At 42.4% G+C, this 25899-nt stretch overlaps 1 protein-coding gene across 2 annotated transcripts in view; it reads right to left on the bottom strand.

Annotated features, from left to right (window-relative positions):
- The window catches only part of SLC4A4 (solute carrier family 4 member 4), a 392678-nt gene extending 367061 nt beyond the window's left edge, over positions 1-25617 (bottom strand). For both annotated transcript variants that reach the window (XM_027854521.1, XM_027854522.1), the window contains exon 1: positions 25542-25617. The gene's annotated coding sequence lies outside the window, so the exon portion shown is untranslated. The remainder of the gene's footprint in view (positions 1-25541) is intronic.
- Between the last annotated feature and the right edge of the window lie 282 nt (positions 25618-25899).

The following is a 25899-nucleotide window of genomic DNA, read 5'->3' as shown; positions in this document are numbered from 1 at the left end:
TCTCCTGGTTCTGGTGTGCACACTCTGCATAGGGTTTCTCTGGATTCATCAGATTTGTCATCAGCAAGACCCCATTAGATTCATATGCCACATCTTGCTCAGCTGTTCCCCAGGGGAGGGGTCCTTACTTACTTTCCAGTTATTTTCCTAACCACAAAATGTTCTACTATGAATATTTTTGGTGCACAGGGGAATTCGCTGTTTTCTTTCTTCTGCCACTGAAATACAATTGTTTTGTCCAAAGGAACCAAGGATCTCTCCTAATTGCCAAGCCCAATGGTCCTTTCTCAGTCATCTTTTTTGACTGGTCTGTTGCATGGAATGTTATTGGTCATCTTCTCCTCCTGGACATTCTCTCTTCTTAAGATTTTCATGACACTGATCTCTCTTGATTCTCCAGTGCCAGCTATGACCCCTCCTTTTCAGCTGGTCAGTCATTCAATAAGCATTTACTGAGCATTTACTACGTATTCTGCTAAGCACTGGAAATACAAATAAAGGGGATGGAGAAACAGACCCCAATCTCAAGGAGCTCAGTCAAATGCAGAGGACAACATGCAAACAACTATGTACAACAAGTATATACAAGGTAAATTGGATATAATCAACAGAGAGAAAGCACTAAGATTTAAAAAGACCAGGAAAGGCTTCTTGCTAAAACCGGGTACTTCAACTGAGACTTGAATGAAGTCAGAGAAGGCAGGAGTTAGAGACAAGAAGAAAACATTCCAGGCATGGGGGACAACAAGTGAAAATACCGAAATATGGTAGATGAAGTGTCTTGTGCAAGGAACAGCAAGGAGGGTAATGGCACAGAATCATAGAGTATATGGAGAGAAGTGAAGTATAAGAAGACTGGAAAGGTAGGAAGGCACCAGGTGGTGAAGGGCTTCAAATGCCAAAGTGAGGCTTATATATTTGATCCTGGAGGTAATAGGTAACCGCTAGAATTTATTGAGGTAACGTGGTCGTACCTGAGGTTTACCAAGATTACTTTGATAGCTGAGTGGAGAATGGAGTGGAAGGGGCAGAGAGATAAACCAAAAGCCTATTGCAATAGACCAGGCATGAGATGATGTAGGACTAAACCAGGGTGGTGACAAAAGAGAGGAGAATATATATACAAGGGATATTGAGGGATAGAACCAACGGGACTTGGCAACCTTGGAACCAACAGATTGAATGTGGTAATGGAACAGAGAGTGAGAAGTTGAGGATGACACCTAGGTTTTAAGCCTGGGTAACTAGAGGATGGTGGTGCCCTTCCTAGTAATATGGAAGTTGAAGAAAATTGGAGGGTTGGGGGTGGGGGGAGATGACAAGTTCAGTTTTGAAAATTATAAATTTAAGATGTCTATAGGACGTCTTGTTTGAGGTATCCAATAGGCAACTGGAGAAATGAGACTGAAGGCCAGGAGAGAGGTAAGGGTGGCTAGGTAGATTTAAGAATTATCAGCATAGAGATGACAATGGAGTCCGTAGGAAATAATAAGATCATCAAACAAAATTGTATAGAGGGAGAAGAAAGACCAGAGCAGAACATTAGTGGGGTCATGGCTAACAGGGGCAAACTGGGTGAAGATCTAGCAAAGGAATCTCAGAAGGAGCAGTCAGAGAACTAGAAGAAGCAGGAAAGAGCAGCAAAAAACGTAGAGGGGGGAGTATCAAGGAGAAGAGGGTGCTTGACAATGCCAAAGGTTGTGGCAAGGACTTGGTTACCTCTGCCAAATCCTCAACCTCATCATGTTCCCTAACTGTGAGTCTATCCTAATGTTCGGTCCTGGGCTTAGTTCTCATCTCTCTCCATGTTCTATTTCAAAAATCCCATCTGAGGGAATTGTGGGCAGATGGGCAGCATCTTAGGACCTATAGGAGTTCTGATTCTCCCACAAACCCTCTCAATAAAACTATTAAAATGCACCAGGATGAACAATGATGGAGAAAACCAATCAGCTGTAAACTCCTCCATCCAGCCCAGGATCACACAAAAACACTGCCAGAATTCAAGGCAGCACGGATGTAAGACAAACTTTGGTAACTGGAAGGCAAAATAGCCCAATGCTACAATAGGAGACAGAGACAGACCAGTGCCCAAGCCCAGGCCAAGGCAACTCAGCATCAAGGCATCCTGGGCCCAAACCACAGCAGAAGACAAGGCCACACAGTTCTTGAAGGATTCAGGGCCTAGTCTTAAGCGCCAAACTCAAGCTCAAGCACTGAGCTTTACTGAAGCACAAGCCCCCAACCCAGAAACTGATGCTGGAGGTATGAGTAAACAGAAGAAAATGCCGCACACAAGGCCAAAGGGTAAACCCATAATTGGAGAGTAACTCTACAAGTACAAGTAGAGAATCAGAAAAAAAGGATGTTCTGGTTACAAGGATCTTAAAAATACTGGGAAAAAATGAAAGAAGAGATACAAAATAAAATAACTAAAGATGAAAAAAAAAAGAATCAAAACTTTGGAACAGATGGTAGTAAAGTTTAATCAAGAATTGAAGTCCCTGAAAATTAGAATGGACCAAAGAGAAAACAATGGCTCCATCAGACAACAAGGAATATTAAAACAAATCAAAAGATGGTAGGGAGGGGGTGAATATAAGGTATATATGATCAAAAACAACTGACCTAGAAAGCAAGTCAAGGAGAGATGATTTAAAAATCATTGATACATAAAAAGCATGACCAAAATTATTTCATCTGCCCCAATAAGTCCCAGTGCTACTTCTATGAAGATGGCTTCAATCTTGCTATACCAAGACCTCCAATGCCACATCACCAACCACCTATCAGACATTTTAATTGGAGGCATCATAGGCATCACTAATATAAGTGCAAAAAAACTCATTATCTCACCCCAGTGCCCAAACCTTCTCTTTTTCTGATCTTCCCTATTTCTGACAAGGGCACCACTATCTTTCTAATTACCCAGTTTCTCAAACTTAACTCTTCACTCTGTCCCACCATCATCCCCAATCCAATCAGCTGCAAAGCATTGTCAATTCTGCCTCCAAAACATTTTGGTCCTCTTTTCTCTACTCATACCACAACCATCCTGGATCAGGGCCCGATCACCTCTTGCCTGGACTATTGCAATAGCCTCTGAAACAGTACCCTTGCCTTAACTCTCTAACCCTCTCTAATCCATCCTCTACACAATTGCCAAAGGGATCTTCCTAAAGCACATTGTTTCCAGGCTTAACTCATGGGTCACCTCCTTTCTACAAGAGCCTTATCCCCTCCTCTAAACCCTAACTGCTACCTTTCCTTACCAAAATTACATTGCATTTACTTTATATATACTTTGTAATTCCAAATGGTTTTCCAGATTCATTGCTCCATCCACTGGGCATTAGTGCTCCTGTCTTCCAACAGCCTCTCTACCACTATTTCTCTCATTTATGATCTTTGCTAATTATCTGGTGAGACAAAACCTCAGAGTTCATTTACTCTCCATTTCTTTTATGATTAGTGATCATTAGCACTTTTTCATATGGTTATTGATGGTTTGCAATCGAGGAAAAGTTTCCAGGCATCCCACACCCCTGGAAAATTTTCCAGAAAGTCTATATTTGGGAAGTCACGGTGGAAGCTAAGATGTCACTCTGGAAATTTTAGCTACATCAAGATCTAAAATATCCATTTCAATAATCTGGCATGATGGTTTCTGGGTAAGCAGTGAGAATCATGCTATTCTACCCCCATAAGGGAGATAACATAAATAAATTATTCAATACTGAGGAAATGCTTTGAACGTAAGTGGTAGGAATTATTGTCCATTTTCGGTAAAAGTGAATTTGGAATGAACACGCATTTAATGTTGAAAATCATACCATTAAGAATATGAATTTAGTTTCTTTTTCCTTTTATCTAGGGTGGCTTTCTTGTAGCATTGCCTTTTGAGAGATCTTCTTTTCCCATATATTGTTCCTGGGCAAAATATTCCAGTCCTTAGTTTTCAAATCTGAGGTATAATTTACTCTGGAATTTACACTGAACTACTTCTGAAATACCTTTCTTACACAGAGAGAGAGAGGAAGAGAGAGCTAAAATCAACTTTTAAGAAATAAACTATGGGGCAGCTAGATGGTGCAGTGGATAGAGCTCCAGCCTTGGAGTCAGGAAGACCTGAGTTCAAATCTGGCCTCAGACACTTGACTAACTGTGTGACCCTAGGCAAGTCACTTAACCCCAATCGCCTAAGCAAAAAATAAATAAATAAATAAACTATGATGATACTTTGGTAATTCTCAAATAATTAAAATACACTTTAATGAGTCTCTATTGTGTTATTTCCCACTAAACCCTTATTACACAGTCACATGTATACATATATGATTGAACATGTATGGAATCACTGAATACCTGAACTAAAAATAGTCATTTGGTCCAAGCTCTTTGTTTTACGGGTGAGGAAATTGAGGTAAATTTATGACCTTGTCCTTCAATGAAATTAATTAGTGAAGAAAGTTGGACCCAGCATCCAGCACCCAGGTCTCTGAAATCCCTATCATATTCTCTCCACTGAATCATGCTACCTCCCAGAGATATGTGCCTTGTTTAAACAGATAAGCTTTGTGAGAATAAAGAATAAGTTGAACTTGACTCATACAGCAAATGAAGTTATCTTGCCATCCAACTTCTATATGAAAGTTGGTCGGATGCCTTGGGTAGTCTCATCAAATATCTTCGATCTGAGTGGGTTAATCATTTGAACCTACTACATAAATTCATATACCTTTTACATCTAAAACAGTCATATGAAATTGAGGTGTCAAGTCAATAAGCATTTACTAAGAACCTACTTGTACCAGGCACTAGACTAAGTGTTGTACTTTCTATTTCAACCTATATCACCAGTCTGGTCAAGAGTCAAAGTCCTTTCCCATTGGGTTTTCAGTTTAAATGCATTTCTCTAAAATGGTTTGTGTGGTTTGATCTACAGAAATGCACAATTTTAAAAGTCACTTTTGCTTTTAAAATAAGAGCCATTTAGCACCTTTGCTCATCTCAATGTTTCCTCCCACCCCACCTCTAACAGGCCACTTCTCAAATAGATTTTCACAATTTTCAACATTCATACTTCTAAGAAATCCATTAGTTCACTTAAATCTTTAATCCGCATTAATCACATGTCCACCTTCGCCTCCATTTCCCCTCCCCAACAAAAACAACAACAAACAACAAAAAAGAAGCTACCCTGCATCCCACAAGTACAGAATTACAGGGGGTTAAAATCTTTTTAGTCGGGAAAACGCTTCAAATCTCAAAGGAGAAAAAAGTGCTAATTTAACTAAGACTCACTGCTTGTATGAGAGGTCCCTGCTTCATATAACAAAAATATGAAACTGAGGCACTAACCAAATTCATTATCGACTCAAGCTTAGTGAAATCAAATGCTTTCTCTGCTTCCTATTCAACCACCACTGTGCCTAGGATTATGAAATGGTAAGGGAAAATAACGTCATGACTCGCTCCAAAAAAAAAAATCCTCATTTTAAAAAGGGGAAGGTATATTAGCTATTTAAATTTCTTTGTTTTAAATACAACAGATCCAAAGATGAAGAGATAAAACTATGTTAAAGGGGAAAGGGAAAAGCATTCTTAAGAAACTCTGTAATAGGAAGCTTTTTTTCTTCTGTGCTGGTTTTCTCAATGTGGGCCACAAACTGGTATAGACACGGGTAGAAAAATACACATAAGTCCTTCGTCTTTCAAGTAACTCTTGCTGCCAAGAGCATGGAATGTGAAATCAGAAGGCTTGGCTTGAGTCTTGGGTCCCAGAAGGCTTTTCTTACCAGCCATGTAACTTTGGACAATTTATTCAGCCTCTTTGGGCCTCAGTTTCCTCATCTATAAAATAAGGCAGTTGGACCAGATGATGTCTAAGGCCTCTTCCGGCACAAAAAATTCTGAGATTTGCTCTTAAGTTATTTCTGTTATGTTATCCACGCAAGGCAACATGACACGGTGATTAGAGAGCTGGTCAGGAAGACCTGGGTTCCAGGCATATCTCTGAGATGTTCTTAGTACTGACCCAATGATTGAACTCAGTTATACAGATAGAGAAAGAAGGGATAATATTGGGACTTTTCTAACTTCCCATTTAAAATGCAATTTACCATTGGTTTCTCCCATTGCCTCCATTTGGGGAAGGGGTCCAGGACAGCCAATTTCGTTCTGCATTCATTGATGCAACTTCCTGTCCTTGGTTTTAATGTCCTCCATAATCTGGCTTCTACCTACCTTTCCAACTATTATTTCACAATGCTCGTCTTCTGGAACCCCATGTTCCAATCAAATTCAACTATTTGTTCCCAGATCTCCTCCTGACTTCTCTTACCTCCATGTCTATATCCACATCATCCCTCTCCACCCATTCCCACTGGAATATACCCTCTAACCTCCACCTACTGAGATCCTTCTCCTTCAAGGACCAACTCTTTCTAAAGGAAAGGATTCTGCCCTAACATCTCAGGTCACTTTTCTGACTTCTTCTATGTGTGTCAAGGGGCTTGTGATCCACAAAGAGGATTAGGCTCGTACACAAGGAGTCGTTTTGTCAGTTATAGGATGATTAGGTGTCTCTTACTCCCATCCCCTCCTGTCTTAGATAAAAGACTCTCTAAAGATCTTCACTCTTTCTTTATTGCTTAAAATCATATCCAAGTGTCTCTCACCCTAGTGTCTCTCACCCTTGAAAAAACTCAAACCTTCACTAGACCCTACCATCCCCTTAAGCCATCTTCCTATATCCTCCCTGTGTTTGCCAAAATCCGAGAAAAAGCTGTCTACAATTGTTTACCTTGACTTTCTCTCCCCTCAGTCACTTCTCAACCCTTTGCAATTTGCCTTCCAACCTCATCATTCACGTGGAACTGCCTTCTCTAAAATTATCAAAGATCTCTTAAATGCACATTCCAATGGTCTTTACTCAGTCCTCATCATTCTTGACATCTCTGTGACATTTGACACCGTGGGCTGCCATGTCCTCCCGGATACTCTCTCCTGTCTGCGTTTTCATGATACTGATCTCTCTTCGTTCTCCCTCAACCTGTATGACTCCTTCTCAGTCTCTTTTGCTGGATCATCATGCCGAGAATATCAGCTGCCTGTGGATTAACCCCAAGGCTCTTGATCATTCACATAGAGAAAGGTACATTCCCACATACATATATGTGTGTATGTGTGTGTATATATATGTCTATATACACATACACATACACATATACACACACATCCCTAGTCTCTCTTCTGAACTCCAGTCCCCACATCCCCAACTGTCTATCGGACCTTTCAAAATGAATGTCCCAAAGACATCTCAAACTCAACAACTCCAAACAAAATTCGTTATCTCTCCCCACAATTTCATCCCTCTTCTGAATTTTCCCATTTCTATTAAGGGCACCGTTATCTGACTAGCCACCCAACTTTACAACCAATAATTTCTCATCCCATGTATCCCAGCAGTTGCCAAATGTGGACATTTCTAGCTCCCCAACATCTCTTAAATAGGTCCCTTCTCTCTATACCCACAGTCACTAATCTGGTCCAAGCTCTCATCATCTCCCAGAGTCAGTAGATAGGGACTATGTGAATAGCCTCCTAATTGCTGTCTCTGCCTCAAGTCTCTCCCTTTGCTAATCCATCCTCCACTCAACTATCAAAGTGATTTACATAAAACACAGGTGTGACCTTGATTTCCTATGACATCAGGTCAATTAAAGACTCCTTTATTGGGGGTTTAAGTCTTCCCGACCTTGCCTCAGTCTACCTTTCCAGCCTTATTACACGTTACATCCTTTCATGCATACTATAGGTCAGCCAAACTGGCCTTTTTGCTGCTCTTCATATATAGAATTCCATCTCCCAACTCCACGCCTTCAAGGTACCCATCCCCCATGAGGGGTATGTACTCCCTCCCTCCCTCCTCATCTCCTCTCTTAGAATCCTGAGTTTTCTTCAACACTCAGTTCAAGCACCTGCTTCCAAATGAAACCTCTCTGATCCCCCAACTGCCAGTGTCTTCCTCTCAAAATAATCTTACGTCTATTTTCTATTTTGTATATCCTTATCCGAGGACATGAGCATCTCCTACAACTGTTCTGTAAACCTCCTGAGGGCAGGGACCATTTCCCTTTTGTCTTTGTATAGCTGGGGCTATGGAGGCTTATTGATCAGTTGAGCTTTCATATCTGGAAACTGCTGAAAATCTGTCCGTATTTGTCCAGATAGGGACCTTGGAGACACTCGTTGTCCTGGCTAGTATATCCCGGTAACACATGAGTTCTTCAACTGTGACTGAACTGCCCAAGAGGGTAGACGACGAAAGAGCCCAAGCAAGATAAAACAATCAGCCAGAACTTGTTATGCATTTACCATATTCTAGCTAATTTATTAGAGACTAGGGATATAAAGACTTGCCCTCACACAGCTTACATTCAGGTTTGTCAATTTGTTCATTTTGTATATGCCTATATGCATGTGTGTGTGTGCATATCTATGTGTTCATATACATGCATACACATATGTACGTATATACACACACGTGTGTGTATACATATGTATTACACACTTAGATATATAAATGTTCTGTTTATAAAAGCGTTGTATTTGCAGATATAAGATAACATATATATAACATAACAATTTCCATGTAATCCTTTGTGATTTCTGTTGCATCCTGTCTATTTTATTTTATGCATTTAAAAACATTATTCTGAGAAGGACGCCATATATTTTTCCACCTGCCAAAGGGGACCATGACATTAAAAAGGTTAAGAACTCCTGCACTACGGGATAGAACACATATGCAGACATCAAATGCACATGGATGCATGAGTGCACACATTTATGCACACATACAAACACACAAAGGAATATGAAAAGAAGTGACAAGACCTGAGCTTCACCTGGGTGTGTCAAACCCAAGAACAGCTCTTGTGGGACCATGGTTGACATCTTGCTTTGTGCTGCTGAGTCCTCTAGACCCTTACACTTGGGCTGTCTACCCCTCTCCCGAGACTCAGATCTGCTTGCAGCCCAACCCCTCTGACGCCTGAGACCACGGGATCTTTTTCCCTTGCCCCATTTTCACATTCTCCCATCCCTGCCAATGTCACATTGGGCCTCAAGCTTTGCCTTTGAAATGTGTCTAACAAAGAAAGGCCTGATGCTTTACACATCCATAGTCCGCTTGATTCTTTTGTAAGAACTTCCGGAACAGCCAGAATAGAACGAGTTAATGTCACGTGGCTAAATTAATTTGCAAAACAGTAAGTGCCCTCGCTCAATCCTAGTGGTTCCCTGTTACCTCCAGGATCAAGTAGAAACGCTCCCGGTGGCATTCAAAGTCCTTTAAGAGCCTGGCCACCTGCTTTTTTAGTCTTCACATCTTAGTCCCCTCCATGGACTCTGGGATCCCTCGACTTCTTACTCTTCCTTGCATCTGATACTCCATCTTCTGACTGAGCATTTCACTGGTTCGTGCCCAAGCCTGGAACACTCTGTTAGGAGGAAGCTGACCTCTCTGCCTTCTGACTTGCCTGGCTTCCTTCAGGTCTCAGCTAAAGGCTCCCCTTCTGCAGAAGTCCTCGGTGCCTTCCCTCTGCAACTTAGCCCGTCTACATCTTGCTCGTGCATAGTTATTTGCATGTTGTCTATCCCTTTAGACTGAGAGCTCCTTGAGAGCAGGGGCTATTTGTTTTTCGCCCTCACAATAATAACTTCATGTCACTCAATATCGTACATAAAGTTTACAGCACTGGTCTTAAGGCTGACTCCTATACCAGTGCTGGTGAGACAGTGTGGTGCAGTGCATTTTGTTTGTTTGTTTGTCTTTAGTCGTTTTCAGTCATGTCTGACTCTTCATGTCCCCTTTTGGGGTTTTCTTGGCAAAGATACTGCAGTGGTTTGCCATTTTCTTCTTCAGGTCATTTGACAGATGAGAAACTGAGGCATACAGGGTTAAGTGACTTGCCCAGGTCACACAGCTAGTAAGTGTCTAAGACTAGATTTGAATTTTTCCTGACTCCAGGTCTGACATTCTATCCACCGAATCACATAGGTGCCCTGGTATAATGGATAGAGAGCTGTATCTAAGATCAAAATGAACTGGGTTAAAATTGTGCCTCTGACACGTACTAGCCGTGTGATCGTGAGCCAGTTACTTAATCTCTCTGATCCTCGGGCAAATCTGGGTTCCATTATGGAAAAATTGCAACTTGAATTAATTAAGAATTTGCACACCATGGGGAATGGCTGAACAAGTTGTGGTATATGAGTGTAATGGAATACTATTGTGCTATAAGAAATGATGAACAGGCTGACTTCAGAAAAACCTGGAAAGACTTGTATGGTCTGATGCTGAGTGAAGTGAGCAGAACCAAGAGAATGTTGTACACAATAACAGCCACGTTGTGCTATGACTAATATTGATAAACTTAACCCTTCCTGGCAATACAAGGATCTAAGACATCTCCAAAGGCCTCGTGATGGAAAATGCTATCCACATCCAAAGAAAGAACTGTAGAGTCTGAATGCAGACCGAAGCATACTATTTGTTATTTTTTTTCTTCTGTTGACTTTTGTTTCCTCTTTCTGGCGGTTCCTCCTATTAGTTCTAATTCTTCCTTACAACATCACTAATGTGAAAATATGTTTAGTAGGAATGTGTATGGATAGTCTATATCAGATTGTGCGCCATCTTGGGGAGGGTGGTGGGGAGGAAGGGGAAGAAAAATTTAAAACTCAAAAGCATATGGAAGTGATTGTTGATAAATCAAAATAAATTAATTAAAAAAAGAACTTGCACACCAAATCCAGAGGGGTCCTATCTACTGACCCCAGAGTAATATTAGTGTTTGACAGGCCTCATATTGACCTTGTCAGGTCTCATCTAACAGCTCATAAAAGTACACAGCTTTGTAAGAACTGTCACATTTGTTACCTCATTTAATCATCACAAAAACCCTCTCAGGCATACTGGATTAGTTACAGATAAAGACATTAAGATGTTAAATGACTTGCCCCAGTCTGCACATCAGGAAGGGGGCAGAGCTGGGATTCAAACCCAGGTCTTTGGACTTTGAGTCCATTGCTCTTGTCGCCCTACTTAATTCCTGTACTACATCTGTGCTTGTCGTGGAACAACATCTGAATCCAGGTGGGGGGAAAGAGAAGGAATATGTTGATAGCCGCACAGTGACGTTCTCTCTCTCTCAAATGACTCTGAATAAAGATTCTTTAACCTGGCTTTTTTGAATCATATAAATATAAAAAATACATGGACTTGAGTTCACAAGGTGATCTTATCCAAATGGATCTATGCTTTTAAAGATGTTATGCAAAAGTATCTTGTACCATCCGAATATTTTACCAGTCAAAAATCCCATGTGAAAATGACATACGCAGGCTAACATAATCTTAATCGACCCAATCGATTTATAAACATTTATTAAATGACTACACTGTGCCAGGAACCATGCTAAGTGGTGAGGATACAAAAAGAGGCAAACAACCGTCCCTGTCTCAAGGAGCTTACAATCTAATGAGATAAACAACAAGCAGTATACAGGATAAATAAGAAGCAATTAACAAAGGGAAAGCGCTGGAATGAAGAGGGTTGGGAAAGTGGGGTTTTAGATGGGACTTAAAAGAAGCCAGAGAGGTCAGTAATCAGAACCAAGGAGGGAGAGCATTCCAGGCATGAAGGACAGCCAGAGAGACGCTCTGATAGACATGCCCTGAGCCAAGAGACGGAGTGTCCAATTCTTGGAAAAGCCAAGAGGCCAGTGACACTGAATCAAAGACTAAATATACATAAAAATACAAACAAAAGTTCAGCATAACTTAAGATCAATCAGTCAAAAAGCACCTACTATGCTGCAGGTGCTGTGCTAAAAGCTAAAAACAAACAGCTCCTGCTCTCAAGGAGCTCTCAGTCTACAGGGATACACAACATGCAAATAACTATGCACAAACAAGATGGAGCCGGGATAAGTTGCAGAGGGAAGGCACCAAGGACTTCTGCAGAAGGGGAGACCTGAAGGAGGCCAGGGAAGTCAGAAGGCAGAGATGTCAGCTTCTTCCTGACAGAGTATTCCAGGCCTGGGCAGGAGCCAGTGAAATGTTCAGTGAGAAGATGGGCTATCAGATGCAAGGAAGAGCAAGAAGACCGGTGTTGACCGATCCCGGAGTACATGGAGGGGACTAAGATGTGAAGACTGAAAAAGTAGGAGGAGGCCAGGTTCTAAAGGGCTTTGAATGCCACAGGGAGCATTTCTACTTGATCCTGGAGGTAGCAGGGAACCACTAGGATTATAGGCAAGGTAATACGGTCAGTTGATTCATTGCCTCAAACTACTGATTTTTTTAAATACATTTTCATTGATATCTTTCTTTATATCACCTACATTTCCTATTCTATCCCTCTTCCCGTGTCCTCCCAGAGAGTTATACCTATAATAAAGAAGAGAATAAAAGAAGGAAAAAAATTGGCAAAATCAACCAACATTTTTTTTTAAGTCTGATGATCCATAACCATGGTCATTCACCTCTGCAAAAAAAAAAAAAGTTGGAGAAGGCACATTCTCATAGCTCTTCTTTGGGGCCAAGCTTGCTTGTCAGTATAATTTCCCAATATTCGATTTCAACGGCTTTGTTGATCTTCCCATTTGAATGGTTGCAGTCATTGTGCATACTGTTTTCCTGGTTCTGCTGCCTTCACCTTGCATCAGTTCCTATGAGTCCTTCCACGCTTCTGCGATTTTATCACGTCATACAGCACAGTAATATTTCATTACAGAGATGTAACATGATTTATTCCAAGCTTTTTTCTATAATTTCTCTAAGTTCACTTTATTCTTTATAAACTAAAAATGAAAGAACAATGGAAATGGATGGAGGTAAGCAAAAATGTGATCATTTGACTGAGGTTGGAAGACAGAAAGATAATAAATCTCCATCTTCTCTTGCCTCCACAATATGTACTGGCCTCTCTCCAAGATAAAGCCACAAAGCTGGAAGTATAACTAAATCTCTGTATATTATAATGGTGAGCACATAATGAAGATTTAATAAATTCTTATCATTAGTACTAGCCATGATAAGTCCCATTAAGATCCTATTTCTATACTCCAAGACCCAGGGAGGTGTCCTTAGGTCTCAAATGTTGTGACAGTGGAACATAGTCTCTGCCAGGTTCTATGAAGCCAGAAAGTCTTCAGTCCATGGGAGGGGGCCAAGAAGAGACGTCCTCTGTCTAAGGGCCTGTGGCTGAAAGTGAACTCCTTTCTATGATATCACCAATGAGTGTTCATCCAACTTCCACATGAAGGCCCCCATCAGTGGAGAACTTAGTATCTTCTGAGACACAGACACCTCATCCTACTTTGGGACAATTCCTATTGTTATTGTTCTTAAGTTTTTCCTTGAATGAAGCCAAAATCTGCCTCGATAAAACTTCCACCAATCGCTTCTACCAACTGTTGACATCTGGGGCTAAGCAAAATGAGAATGATTCAGATCCCTTTGGCTGTTTGGTGAAATGTATTGACCTTTTCTCAGAATCATGTTTGTAACACATGGAGGAAGTACATAGGATTACAAGGGAAACCGATAATATTAAAATGGCTATCAAAATATTTTTAAATTAAAAAAACAAGTTTACAAACTCAAGTAAAGAACTTCTAGCCTAATATCTTCTGTATGACAACCTTTCCACTAAAGCTACCATCCCCCACAGGCCTTCTCAAGTCTTTTCTTTATCAGATCACCATTATCTCATCCTGTGATGAGATCGACAAATCAATCAACAAATATTATAAACTCCCAACAAAGGCAAAAGTAGTTGCTGCCCTCATGGAGTTGTTTTTCTAATTTCTAATAGGGGACACAACATGGAAATAATTAGGTCCATGCAAAACACACACAGAGTAAGTGGGAGGTGACAGTTAATCTTTAAACCTTTACTTTAATCTATCACCAAGGACCAGCTTGGCTATGAGCAGACACTAATCACCAAAAAGTTGGCTCCCAGGGCATGAGTTTTTTTTTTTTTTCCGGTCATGAGTAATCCACAAGAGATGAGGAAGTTTACACATTTTCTTCAGTGAAAGTGAGCATATACATTCCGAGCACTGTGTCTCTTAAGTATCCAACAGTATCTTCAAAATATGTGAACTCCTTGAGGTTTTTGTCTTTCTTTGTATCCCTAGCACTTAGCACAACGTCTCGCACCCGAGGACAAGGGAACAAGGGAAGGGAAGTACCATTTGTTAAGCTCCTATTACTGCCAGGCACAGTGCTAATTGCTTTACAAATATTATCTCATTTGGTCCTCAAATAACCCTAAGAGATGGATATTATTATTGTTGTTGTTATTATTATTATCATCACCATCATCATCATCCTCATTTTACAGTTAAGGGGAACTGAGGCAGGCAGAAGTTAAGTGACTTGCCCAGGGTCACACAGCTAGTTAGCATCTGAGGGCAGATCAGGGCTAGTGGAATTCAAATACTCCCTGAGATACTGATTAGCTGACGCACCATAGCCAAGTCATTGAACTTTTCAGTCTCAGTGTCTTCCTTTGTGAATGGAGAGAAGAAAAACCCCTACCTTCCAGGGTAATGGTGAGGAGGAAATGAGATAGCATGTATCAAGCCCTTTGCCAGCCTCAAAGTGCTATATGAATGGTAGCTATTATTAGCATTAGGAATTTCCAATCTCCCCCGTTAGAAATGTAGCTGCTTGTTGAGAGGGGCTGTCAGGTTTTTCATCAATAGCATCCCCAGTACCTTATATGGTGTTTGAACAACACTTACTAGCTGTGCGACCCTGGGAAACTCACTTAACCCTGTTTGCCTCAGTTTCCTCATCTGTAAAATGAACTGGAGAAAGAAATGACAAACCTCTCCAGTATCTCTGCCAAGAAAACCTCAAACAGAGAGTCAGACACAACTGAAGCAAATCTACAATATAGAACGGCTATATTATAGCAACGTCTATAGGAATTACAGTTTGAATGAGGCTTATCAAACTGTTGGACCTCTCAGGTTTATATATGGTCAGGTTTTCAAAGTCTCTGCTCGCAGTGCAGGTGACTCAATTCTCTAGGTATTTGTTAAAACACTGAGTGTTCACCTTGCAGGAGGGCATTAGAGGATATAGGAAGTAAATATATCACCTAATTCTTGTCCTGAAGGCATTTCTAATCTTATTACAGAAGGCCAGCAAAGAAGGAAAATTTGGAGACTAAGATAGGAGATAATATAACAAAATTATTATTATTAAGTAATTAAGTGAATTATCATAAGAAACGATATCTAGCATTTATGTAACACTTAATGTTTGCAAAACACTTTACAAATATCATCTTATTTGATCCTCAAAACAACCTGGGGAGGCCAATACTACTATTATCCTCATTTGGCAGATGGGAAAACTGAAGGAAGACAGACGTTAAATGGCTTTCCCAGGGTCACATAGCTAGGAAATATATGAGGCTGATTTGAACCATGGGATTATTGATTTAGAGCTGAGAAGGCCTTCAAGCTCATTAAGTCCAAACTCCTCTGAGGCACAGAGAATTTGGGTGACTTGCCTAGGGTCACATTGCTAAAATGGCCAACGTGGGATTTGAACCCAGGACTTCTTGACTACAAGTCCACTGGGGTGACCAAAAAAACTTCCAATTTTAATTTTAAATTTCCAGGAACTGTGTTTTCTTGTCACAATTTTTGACAATCTTTTTCATGAATTAAGAATTCTTTTGCTCATAATAATAGGATAATAACAGGCAGCTAGGGTGGTACAGTGATAGAGCCCTGGGCCTGGAGTCAGGAAGACCTGAGTTCAAATCAGGCTTCAGACACTTACTAGCTGTGTGACTCTGGGCAAGTCATTTGATCCTGTTGGCTTCAGTTTCCTCATCTGTAAAATGAGCTGGAGAAGGAAATGGCAAACCACTCCAGGATCTTTGCCAAGAAAACCCCAGATGGGGTCACGAAGAGTCAAGATATGACTGAACAACAAAAAAACAAATTAGTCACAGTAGTAGTAGTAGCAGCAGTAGTGATAGCAGTAGTAGTGGTAGTAGTAGTAGTAGTAGTAGTAGTAGTAGTAGTAGTAGTAGCAGTAGTAGTAGTATCATCATTATCACCTATTTCACAAGGCTCTGAAGATCAAATGAGAAAACGTAATACATGGAAAGCACTTGAAGACAAATTTTAAAATTCATTATTGACATTAGCTATAATGATTGCTAGTAACTTGGTTTAGTTTTCCAGGTGACTGTAGTCCATTATCTAGCAATCCCAGCACTCCCAGGGGTGGAGCCCAAGCAGGCATCCGTCATGAGAGCTCATCTCACATTCCTCAGGACAGCCGTCTCCAGAGCTCAGAGGAATGAAGGAATTTGTGGATCAGCTCCACCGAGCTCGTCATCCTACAGCTGCAAACAGCATGCAACCCATCGGGGCGGGAGGAGATTTAGCCACCCAGCTGCCCACATTCATGGTTCTTGCAGGTTCTGGAATGTATGCTCTGGTCCTCGGTGATCATGAATGTTTGCTGGAAGATTGCATGAGTTTGTGTGGCTGAAAAACCTCCTCCATCCGTGGCTGCCTTTCCAGTGAGGAAGCTTCTCCGAGGCTCATCCTTAGACAAAGCAGGCACCCGGTCCCCTCTCCAGCTTAGCAGAACTCACCGGTGTTATGGCCTACAGACTTAGCTCTTAAGAGCCTTGGGTCACCCCCATAGAGCAATGAAGCATCAGGGGGACCTCATAGCACAAGGGGTCTGGAGCTGAAAGGGATGTAGAGGCTCCTAGTCAAACTGATTCATTTCCATTGGCAAAGTGAAGGGACTTTCCTACGGTCATAAAGCATCAGCAGTAGGAATTGAACCCAGATCTTTTTACTTCAACACCAACACTCTCTGGCATTATGTCCAAGTGAATCAGTCAGTCAATAGGCATTTATTAAGCACTTACTATTTGCCAGGCACACACTCACTGCTTTGAATACAAAGTACTCATTTTCTGAAACACAGAGTGGGCTATGTTCTTGAATGGGTTTCTGAAGTAAACCATCTTTGAAAACGTGCTGAAATTCACCTTAGTTCTTGGCTCCCCTTCACATCATGTTCCACTTGAGAATCATGCATTTATTCATTTTAGCAATATTGGAACAATGACCACCTCAAAAATAAATTCATAAATAGAATTTATTGTTAAGCCAACAGAGATGCAGACAATCCAGTTTCAAGTTAAATTGAGACTTACCTTTCCTCCACAACCTTATAGAAGCCAGCAACAATTAAGAGGCAGAGAATAGAGGTGTCAGTTCACATTTATCCACTTTAATGGAATGGTTAGGCTCATTCTAACATGTTCCTTTCCCCAAGGACCATGAGAAATAGTCCTCCAGTTTGCAAACTGGAATTGCTACTCATCTAATACCAGGGCTAAGTCTCCCACCCTGCTGGCCCAGTCCATCCTAGAAGATCATGGGCTTCATGTGAAGGCCAGGAGGTCCTTTAAGAGAATCTGCTGAATGGAGACCCCGGCGAGAAAAGCATGTTTTCTTCCCCCCCAGGATAGAATGGCTTTTCTCCTACTGTGTTGGCCTATACCCTAAATGAGCACATTCCTCTAAGATCTCTTTCATTTAAACATGACCACTGGATAAGGGTGGGAGGTGGAAGGTAAAGAGAAATGGCTCTTCTCCAATGTGTCTGTGAGCATGGGAGTGGGGGAAGGAAGCACTCATCTAGTGCCTACTCTTTCTTTTAATCCTCACAAGCACCCTTTGAGCAAGGTGCTATTATTATTTCCATTTTACAGTTTAAGAAACTGAGGTAAACAAAGGTGAAGTGATTTGCTTAAGGTCATATAGCTAAGTATCAGAAGCCAGATTTGAACTGTTCTTCCTGACTCCTGGCCCCAGCACTCTATTTACTGCCCTGCCTAGCTGCCTCATTCTGAGGCAGACAGTAGGGTGGAATGACCTACCAAGCCACAACATCTTCACCGAGGAGATGAAAATAAATCTTTTAAGACTACAGCTAAATGATCAAAATATGACATGACCTAATTCAGAAGCTACCAAAGTATCCTATTCTTTAGGATTCCATGGAATGGTACCACTTCAGCAACTTGGTTTTGTCATCTATAAAATTCACATCATAATCCTTGAAACCTAATTAATTCACAGTGAAGAATGAGATGTCTGGATCTCACTGACAGAACAAAAGAAACACATTGCATCACTCTTATTAATACTACTGTTTGTTAAAAAAAAAATTTAAAAAATACTACTGTTTGTTATTCAGTTGTTTTTCAGTCGTGTCTGACTCTTCATGACCCCTTTTTGGGGGGTTTTCTTGGCAGAGATACTGCAGTGGTTTGCCATTTCGTTCTCCAGCTCATTTTACAGATGAGGAAACTGAGGCAAGCAGGGTTAAATAACTTGCCCAGGGTCACACAGCCAGTAAATGTCTGAGGCCAGATTTGAACTCAGGTTTTTCTGACTCCAGGGCTAGTGCTCTATCCACTGTGCCACCTAGCTGCCCAAAACTACTGTTACCTTATTGGCACAACTTCAGGTAGAATCAGCTATTAGAGAGATACAAGTATGTCTAAGCTTCAATTAGTGCAAATCATAAATTCTATAAAGTGGTCACATGTATTCAAATTCACACTATTCATGTACATCAATTTGTAACTTAAAGTAAGACATAAATAATGTCAAAAAGAATGAGAAGTAAACCATGAGAAGTCATAGGTTGCCTCCAAGTTGCTCCCAATACTTCAATGTAGCTTGGAGCTGAGATATAACCAAGGAGTCGGAAGCCGAGGAGAATGGCAGGGCTGGGGTAGGGTCATTAACACACCCAGTGGACAAAGACTTCTGAAGAAAAAATAGACATTGTCAATAACACATGAAAAATGTTCAAAATTACCAGTAATTCAGAACTGGAAGTTTTCTAAAAACCCTGAGGGCTCATTTCCCTCAGACGAGTTAAGCCAGGAAAGATACTAAAAGCTGATGAAACACAATATTGGAGAGGCTGTGGAAAGATTTCCAGGACAATTCACTGCTGGTAGAGCTGTACATCATCTCAAGCTTTCTTGAAAACAATTTGGAATTATGTAGGAAAAGTCATGCAGTTGTTCACATTCTCTAACCCAGAAAACCCATTGCTAGGTCTTTGCCCCAAGTCAGTAGACAGAAAGAAAAATAGTGTTCGCAGCAGCATTATTGGCAAGGATAAAACAGAACACCCAGAAACAAAATGCCCAACAACTGGCAATCGGTTAAAGAAATGATGAAATGTGAATGTTGGTTGGTCAGTAAGCATTCATTAAGTGTCTATTATGTGCCAGGAGCTATGTTAAGCACTGGGAATACAAAAAACATAAGACAGTCCCTGCCCGCAAGGAGTTCACAATCTAACGGGAAAGACAACATGTAAACAAATAGGTGCAAATAAGCTATGTACAGGATAAATCAGAAATGATTTAGAGATGGAAGACACTTATAGAGAGTTGGGAAAGGCTGGAATGGAATATTATTGGACTATAAAGAATGATAACTTGAGGGCAGCTAGGTGGCGCACTGGATAGAGCTCTGACCTTGAAGTCAGAAGGAACTGCGTTCAAATCCGAACTCAGACACTTGACACTTACTAGCTGTGTGACTCTGGGCAAGTCACTTAACCCCAATTGCCTAAGCAAAAAATAAATAAATAAATAACTAATTTGAAGAATTCAGAGAAACATGGAAAGAGTTATATGAAGTGATAGAGAGTGAAGGAAGGTGAGCACAGAAACCAATATACCCAATGACTCATTGATGCCTCTCCAATCCATCCTCCACCTCAGCTGCCAAAGGAATTTTCCTAAAGCACAGGTCTGACCAAGTCACCCTCCCCCCCATTTAAAAAAACTTCCATGGTTCCCTTTACTTCAAGTATCAAATATAAACCCATCTGTCTGCTGTCCGAAGCCATTCCAAATTCGTCCCAATTTACCTTTCCATCTTTATTACACATTCCTCCCATTCACACACTCCACAGCCCAGCCAAATTCACCTTCTTAGTGCCTTCATCCATGATATGTCTCTCATCTCTGCAACTTTGAACTGACTGTCCTCCATACCTGAAATGCACTGCCTCCCCACCTGGGCTCTTCAGAAGCCTTTGTTTTCTTCGAAGCTCATTTCCGGGCTTTTCCTGATCCCTAACCCAGAGAACCCCCCAAAAGATTTCCTCGTATTTATCTTATATAAATATATATATATATATATGTAATGTGTCCTCCCCCCTCAACACTCTCTCTCTCTCTCTTTCTCTCTCTCTCTCTCTCTCTCTCTCACACACACACACACACACACACACACACACACACACACACAGGAACGTAAGCTCCCTGAGGGTAGGGATTTGCTTTGCTTTTGGCTTTGTGTGCCCAAAGCCTAGCCCATGGTAAGCATTTCATAAATGCTTGCCGATTGATTGAGTAGCTGCAAGGTTTAGGTTTGGTCAACATTTCAAGCCAACCAGAACCTGGTTAGCAGAATCTGGAAGTATTGGACAAAGTTCAAGTGCTTTCTGTTAACAATCAATAAACTATATTTGGTGAAATGTGCTGTATTAAGGAGGTCGTATCTGTTCTACCTAAACAAAATGGATGAACCAATTTTTTAAAATTAAAATTAAGACAAACAACATCAATGACCTAACACACAACTGCTATTTGTCACTAACGATAATAGCCAGCACTTGTATAGCACTTTAAGGGTTGAAAAGTGCTATGTTTATTTTATCTTACTTAATCCTCACAATAACCCTTGGAGGTAGGCACAATTATGCCCATTTTACAGATGAGAAAACTGAGACTGAGAGTGGTTTGAACTCGTCTTCCTGCCTCCAAGTCCAGCACTCTTACCCACTGTCACCTAGCAACCTCCATCATGGCATCAGGAGACACAGCTCAGGCGGCCAGCTCTAAAAAATGAAATGTTCTATCACATATGGAGTGTTGACGCAGAGGCAACAGTACGAGTCTGGGAAATCATTATTGTTCCCTAACAGAAAAACAAGGCAAAGGCATACATTTCCCACCGACAGCAGACAATGTCATCTTTACGTACAAAAGGCAGCAAGTTTTATTTTTTGGCACAAACATCCAAATTTGTTTGCCTTTTTAATGCAAAACTTGTTTTTGAGGTAATGTGAACCAGGTCTGTACCACTTAAAATCTTCCTCTTCCTTCAAGGTTCAACTCAGGTGCTGCCTTATCAGCTAAGCCTTCCCAGGACCTCCTTCCCCATAGCTGTTTGCTTTCTCATTTTCTTCTGTCTTCAGTATACCACATTTTAGTATCATCGTTGTCTTTCTAGCTTTCACCTCAGTAGAAGGGAAGCTCTTTGAGGGCAGTGTGTATTTCCTTCTTGTCTTTGATTCTCCAAAACCTAACACAAAGCCTCACACATAGCAGAAGCTAATTAAATAATTTTTAATTAAGTGATAAGGGAAAACCTTGGGGGCACAAGGGAGGGTATATAACTGAATCCTCAGGTTCCGAGGGAGGGTGCAGAACTCACTCTACCAAGACACATTAGCCCTTGTTTAGCAATTTATAGCCTTGGGAAGTTACCTGGGGCATAGAGACCTTAAGGGACCTGACCAGGGTCATACAAGCAGAGTGATTCCAAGGCGGAAATTGAACCCAGGTCTTCCTGACTCCAGGGCAACAGGATCCTGACTCTCCTAGGAGAAGGCTTAGACTTTCTCATTTCCCATAAATTGTATCTGGCAAACACATCCCAGGAGGAGTAGCAAAACGTAACAATATCATACAGTGAATTACAGTTTGTTTTCTTGAGCAATTTTAATAGCTTTCTAGACATTTACAGATGTCTGTTTGGCTAAATAATTATATGACCCTATAAAGAATAAGGCTGGTAAATCACAAGCTGTTAAATCCACTTGGGATAGCATCATATGCAGTAAACATGAAGACATGTCCTCTGATTCCTGCTTAGCACTCCCTTTGTCCCCCCCAAAAAAATACAACATAATTTCATACAGCATTAAGCAACCGCTTGTTAGAATTGTTATTTCTAAATGTATCATCCCTAGAGAAGCTGCTTTCCATTTCCTTGCCTCTCAGATCTTAATATCCACCAGCTCAAATTCACCATTTCATTCACATCACTAAATACCAAACTTTTTTTTTTAATCTCTAAGAATTGAAACTGAATATAGGCTGCCTATTGCTAGGTTTGGTATCTCCATGAAGCCCGGAAATTCTGGCAACTGAAAACCTGCTTTGCTCGCAACCTCAAACACTATAGCAACGCTGGACTGCAGCACCCCTAGAGGCAGCCAGAGAAACCTGATTAGCAACTGATTTAGCAATCCATGTGTACAGTATTCTCTTTTTCTTAAGAGTGCTGTTTTCCTTTAAGATGCATGCTACAACCAGATTATATCCCCTTGTTATCAGAATGAGGCATCTGTAACTCTTGAAAAAGTGTACTTGTCAGAGCTGAGCGAACAGTGAGGTTACCAGCAAAACATCCCCTACTGCCCATAAATGTTGTACCCTGGATGCTGACTGTACAATTCATAGTGAGTCTGGAGATAACATGAACATTTTAAGAGTCGAAAGCATTTCACGTACGTGGAACAGATGAAAATATATTCTGATGGCTGTAAGCAAGGTGGTCCACTAAGAGCCAATCTGCACAATCAGACAAGTAATTTAATAACAGCTTATTTCGAGAAATGGTCCGTTTATGATTCCCTAAAAGCGAACAGTTTCTAAATGACTGTATGAATCGTTCTGGGAAATGCAGATCACAGATCACTTAGAGCTGGAAGTGACCTCAGCCATCACCCAATCCAACCTGCATAGAGGCCCGTAGAGATACGGGGATTTGACCAAGGTCAGACAGGTGGGAAATAGCAAGACCACGTGTCAAAGGCTGGGCCTGTCTGACGGCAGATTCAGTTTTCTTTGCACTAGGCTACCTCTTAAAAGCAAGGCTGTTTTTTGTGTCTGGTTTTCTACTTTTTAAAAATAAATATATAGAATTTAGGCTATGAAAATATGCTTCTTCTGGTCCTTAAGGAAGAGGACTATATGCCTCAACTATCTATGTAAATATTTCTCTTTTTACAGCCATATAGTCTGTTGCACTTTGGAGTAAGGGAGGGAAAGCTGTTCCAGGAGTTAAGAAGATCTAGATTCAAGGCCCACTTCTTTTTTTTTTTTTAATTTTTTTTGATGAGGCAATGGGGTTAAGTGACTTGCCCACGGTCACACAGTTAGTAAGTGTTGTGTGTCTGAGGCCGGACTTGAACTCAGGTCCTCCTGCCTCCAGGGCTGGTGCTCTATCTACTGTGCCACATAGCTGCCCCTCAAGTCCCACTTCTGAAACATAACCTGACTGTGTGACCCTGGGTAAGTCATTTCATCTCAGTGCTCTTCCTGAGTCTATAAATTACTGAGCAGGAGTCCATCTGCATTAGTAAAGGGAGTTTCTTCACCCACAATTCCCTACACCAATGAAATCACCTGTCCTGACCCCCCCCCCCCAAAAAAAGTGCCTTTCTTACATTACTTATTAGCTCTGGATAGAATTCAAATGTAATAATACTGGGCCAGGATTTCACAAGACCCAAATCTATAACTTCTTTTAAAGTCAAAATGAAAGTGAGTTTTTTCTCAGTGATATAAGACAAAGAATAAAAAGGCACCTGACTTCAAGTTTTGTTACCTGACCATTATTCAATAACCTTCTCTCTTCTAAAGGAATTGAAAAATCTACTCCTTTGACCAGGAAGAGTTTCTAATGCTCTTTAGGATTTAAGTAACTTAATTCCTATATCAATCACTCAACAAGCATTTATTAAATGCTTACTTACTATGTGCCAGGCACTCCGACCACAAATCCCAGAAATAAAAGGTGACGAGAGTGCATCCAATAGAATGTGATGTTCAGGCAAGCAAAGACTTCCTTCCGTTTGCCTCTGTAGCCCCTCCCTCTCGGGGGATGAAATGCTCAGTCTCAAACCCTGACTACAGGTGTGACCTTGGGTAAGTCACTTCATGCTGCTTGCCTCAGTTTCCTCTACTGTAAAATGGAGATGATAATAACAGCACCTACCTCCCAGGGTTGTTGTGAGGACCAAATAAGATATCTGTAAAGTGTTTAGCACAGTGTCTGGCACGTAGTAGGTGCTTAATAAACGTATATTTCCTTCCTTGTTGAATTGAATTGCAAATGTCTTGAGAGATGACGATTTCATTCCCTTTACGGGGAGCAGGATGGCCTTGCATACTGTGGACATTTAATAATTGCTTGTCAAATTGAACTGAAATGAGTCTGGTGCTTGTGTGTAGAACTTAGAGAAGAAAACCACCAACAATGTTCAACGTACGCGCGTTCCCAGTACCCCTCAAGGACCATTTCACTCAACAGACCTGTGTTGAGCACTGAGCTAGACGGAGGGCCAACGGAAAGAACGGAAGCGGGCAGACACAAGTTTGATAAGGAACTGGTGAGAGGCAGAATTGTCGTGCCTTTCACTAGAACAGCGGGCATGCTACCGTGTAGATCACCACAAAGGAGAACGTGGTGCCTACTGCAGCTGCCAGTTTGCCACGTTTGTCCCGGCCACTGCCTTCCTTCGATAACCGTTAGTAAGAACTGGCGAAAGTCGAGGAAAATACACACGGGGGGAAACCCCACAGAGACTTTTCTTGCAACACCCTTTGCCGGGTGCCCGAAGAAGAGCCAAGTTTTGGTCGGCCAAGAGAAACCCTCGTTAAACCTCTGCCTCCCGCTACCCAACGCTCGCAAATAGATGCGGACGTTTTACTTTCAGAGAAATTGCCTGACTCACCCCCCCCCCCCCCCCCCCCCCCCCCGCCTTCATCTCGCCAGGGAGCGAAGTGGATGTTCGTTCGGTCCCTGGAGGCAGATGGCAGGGAGATTCCCGAAGGCCTCCGTGACGACGGATTGGCCGGTGGCATGCACCCCCAAACAACGCGGAGGCGCTCAAAGGCAGCCCACCCCAGCCTCCTCTGGAGCTGCCCCCACAGACGGGTCCGCTGGGCACTCGGGCACTGGGACAGCTGCCTCGGATCATTAGCGGGGCATCGAAACGGACGGGCCACAGGACCACCCACCTATTGGCTCTCCCCTCCCACCTTCTGCCCATTGAAAAAAGAAAAGCGCCCCGCTCTCAGTCTGCCCCGACCAAGCTGACTCTCGCTCCCCGCCCCCACCCCCAGGCGCGGAGGGTCCCGGTCATCTCCAAAGAGAAGCCCGGCCGTCCCGCCGGGCTCTAAGGCTGCAGACGGGACCCCTTTCCGGGCGGCTGCGCCGCTGCTGCCGCCCAGTCCGCGCCCTTCCCGGCCAGCCCCGCTCTCCGGCTCCCTCCACCCGCCGCCCCCCGGCGCCTGCCCCGCGCCGCACGGAACGCACCGCTCGCCGCCTCCTCCGGCGGGCTCCCCCGGACCTCACCTCCTGGGATCGGGCTTCCGTCGCTCCTCCAGCTTGGCGGCGAGGTCGGGGGCGGCTCGTGGTTCCGGGCCGTGGAGCCGGGAGCCCCGCGGCGCTGCGGGAAGTTTTCAGCCTGCGGGGGGCAGCGCTCGGGGCTGCTCGTCTAGCCTCCCGCGGGCAGCCACGCGGCGCGGAGCCCGGCGAGCCGAGGGCAGAGGGCGGGCGGGCGGCCGCAACTTCTGGGAGAAGGGGGTGAGCGGGCCGGGGAACGGACTCCTCCGCGCCGGGCACGGCTGGAAGCCCGGGAGCGGGCGGTGGGAGACGGCCCCGCCGCTGGCCAGCCGGGACCGAACGAGCGCGCGTGTGCGCCCGTGTGCGT

Source organism: Vombatus ursinus, unplaced genomic scaffold, assembly GCF_900497805.2.
Source record: "Vombatus ursinus unplaced genomic scaffold, bare-nosed wombat genome assembly UNPS02010461.1, whole genome shotgun sequence".
Taxonomy (NCBI): domain Eukaryota; kingdom Metazoa; phylum Chordata; class Mammalia; order Diprotodontia; family Vombatidae; genus Vombatus; species Vombatus ursinus.
Note: the sequence above shows the minus strand (reverse complement) of the source record. Positions and strands in the feature narration are given on the sequence as shown.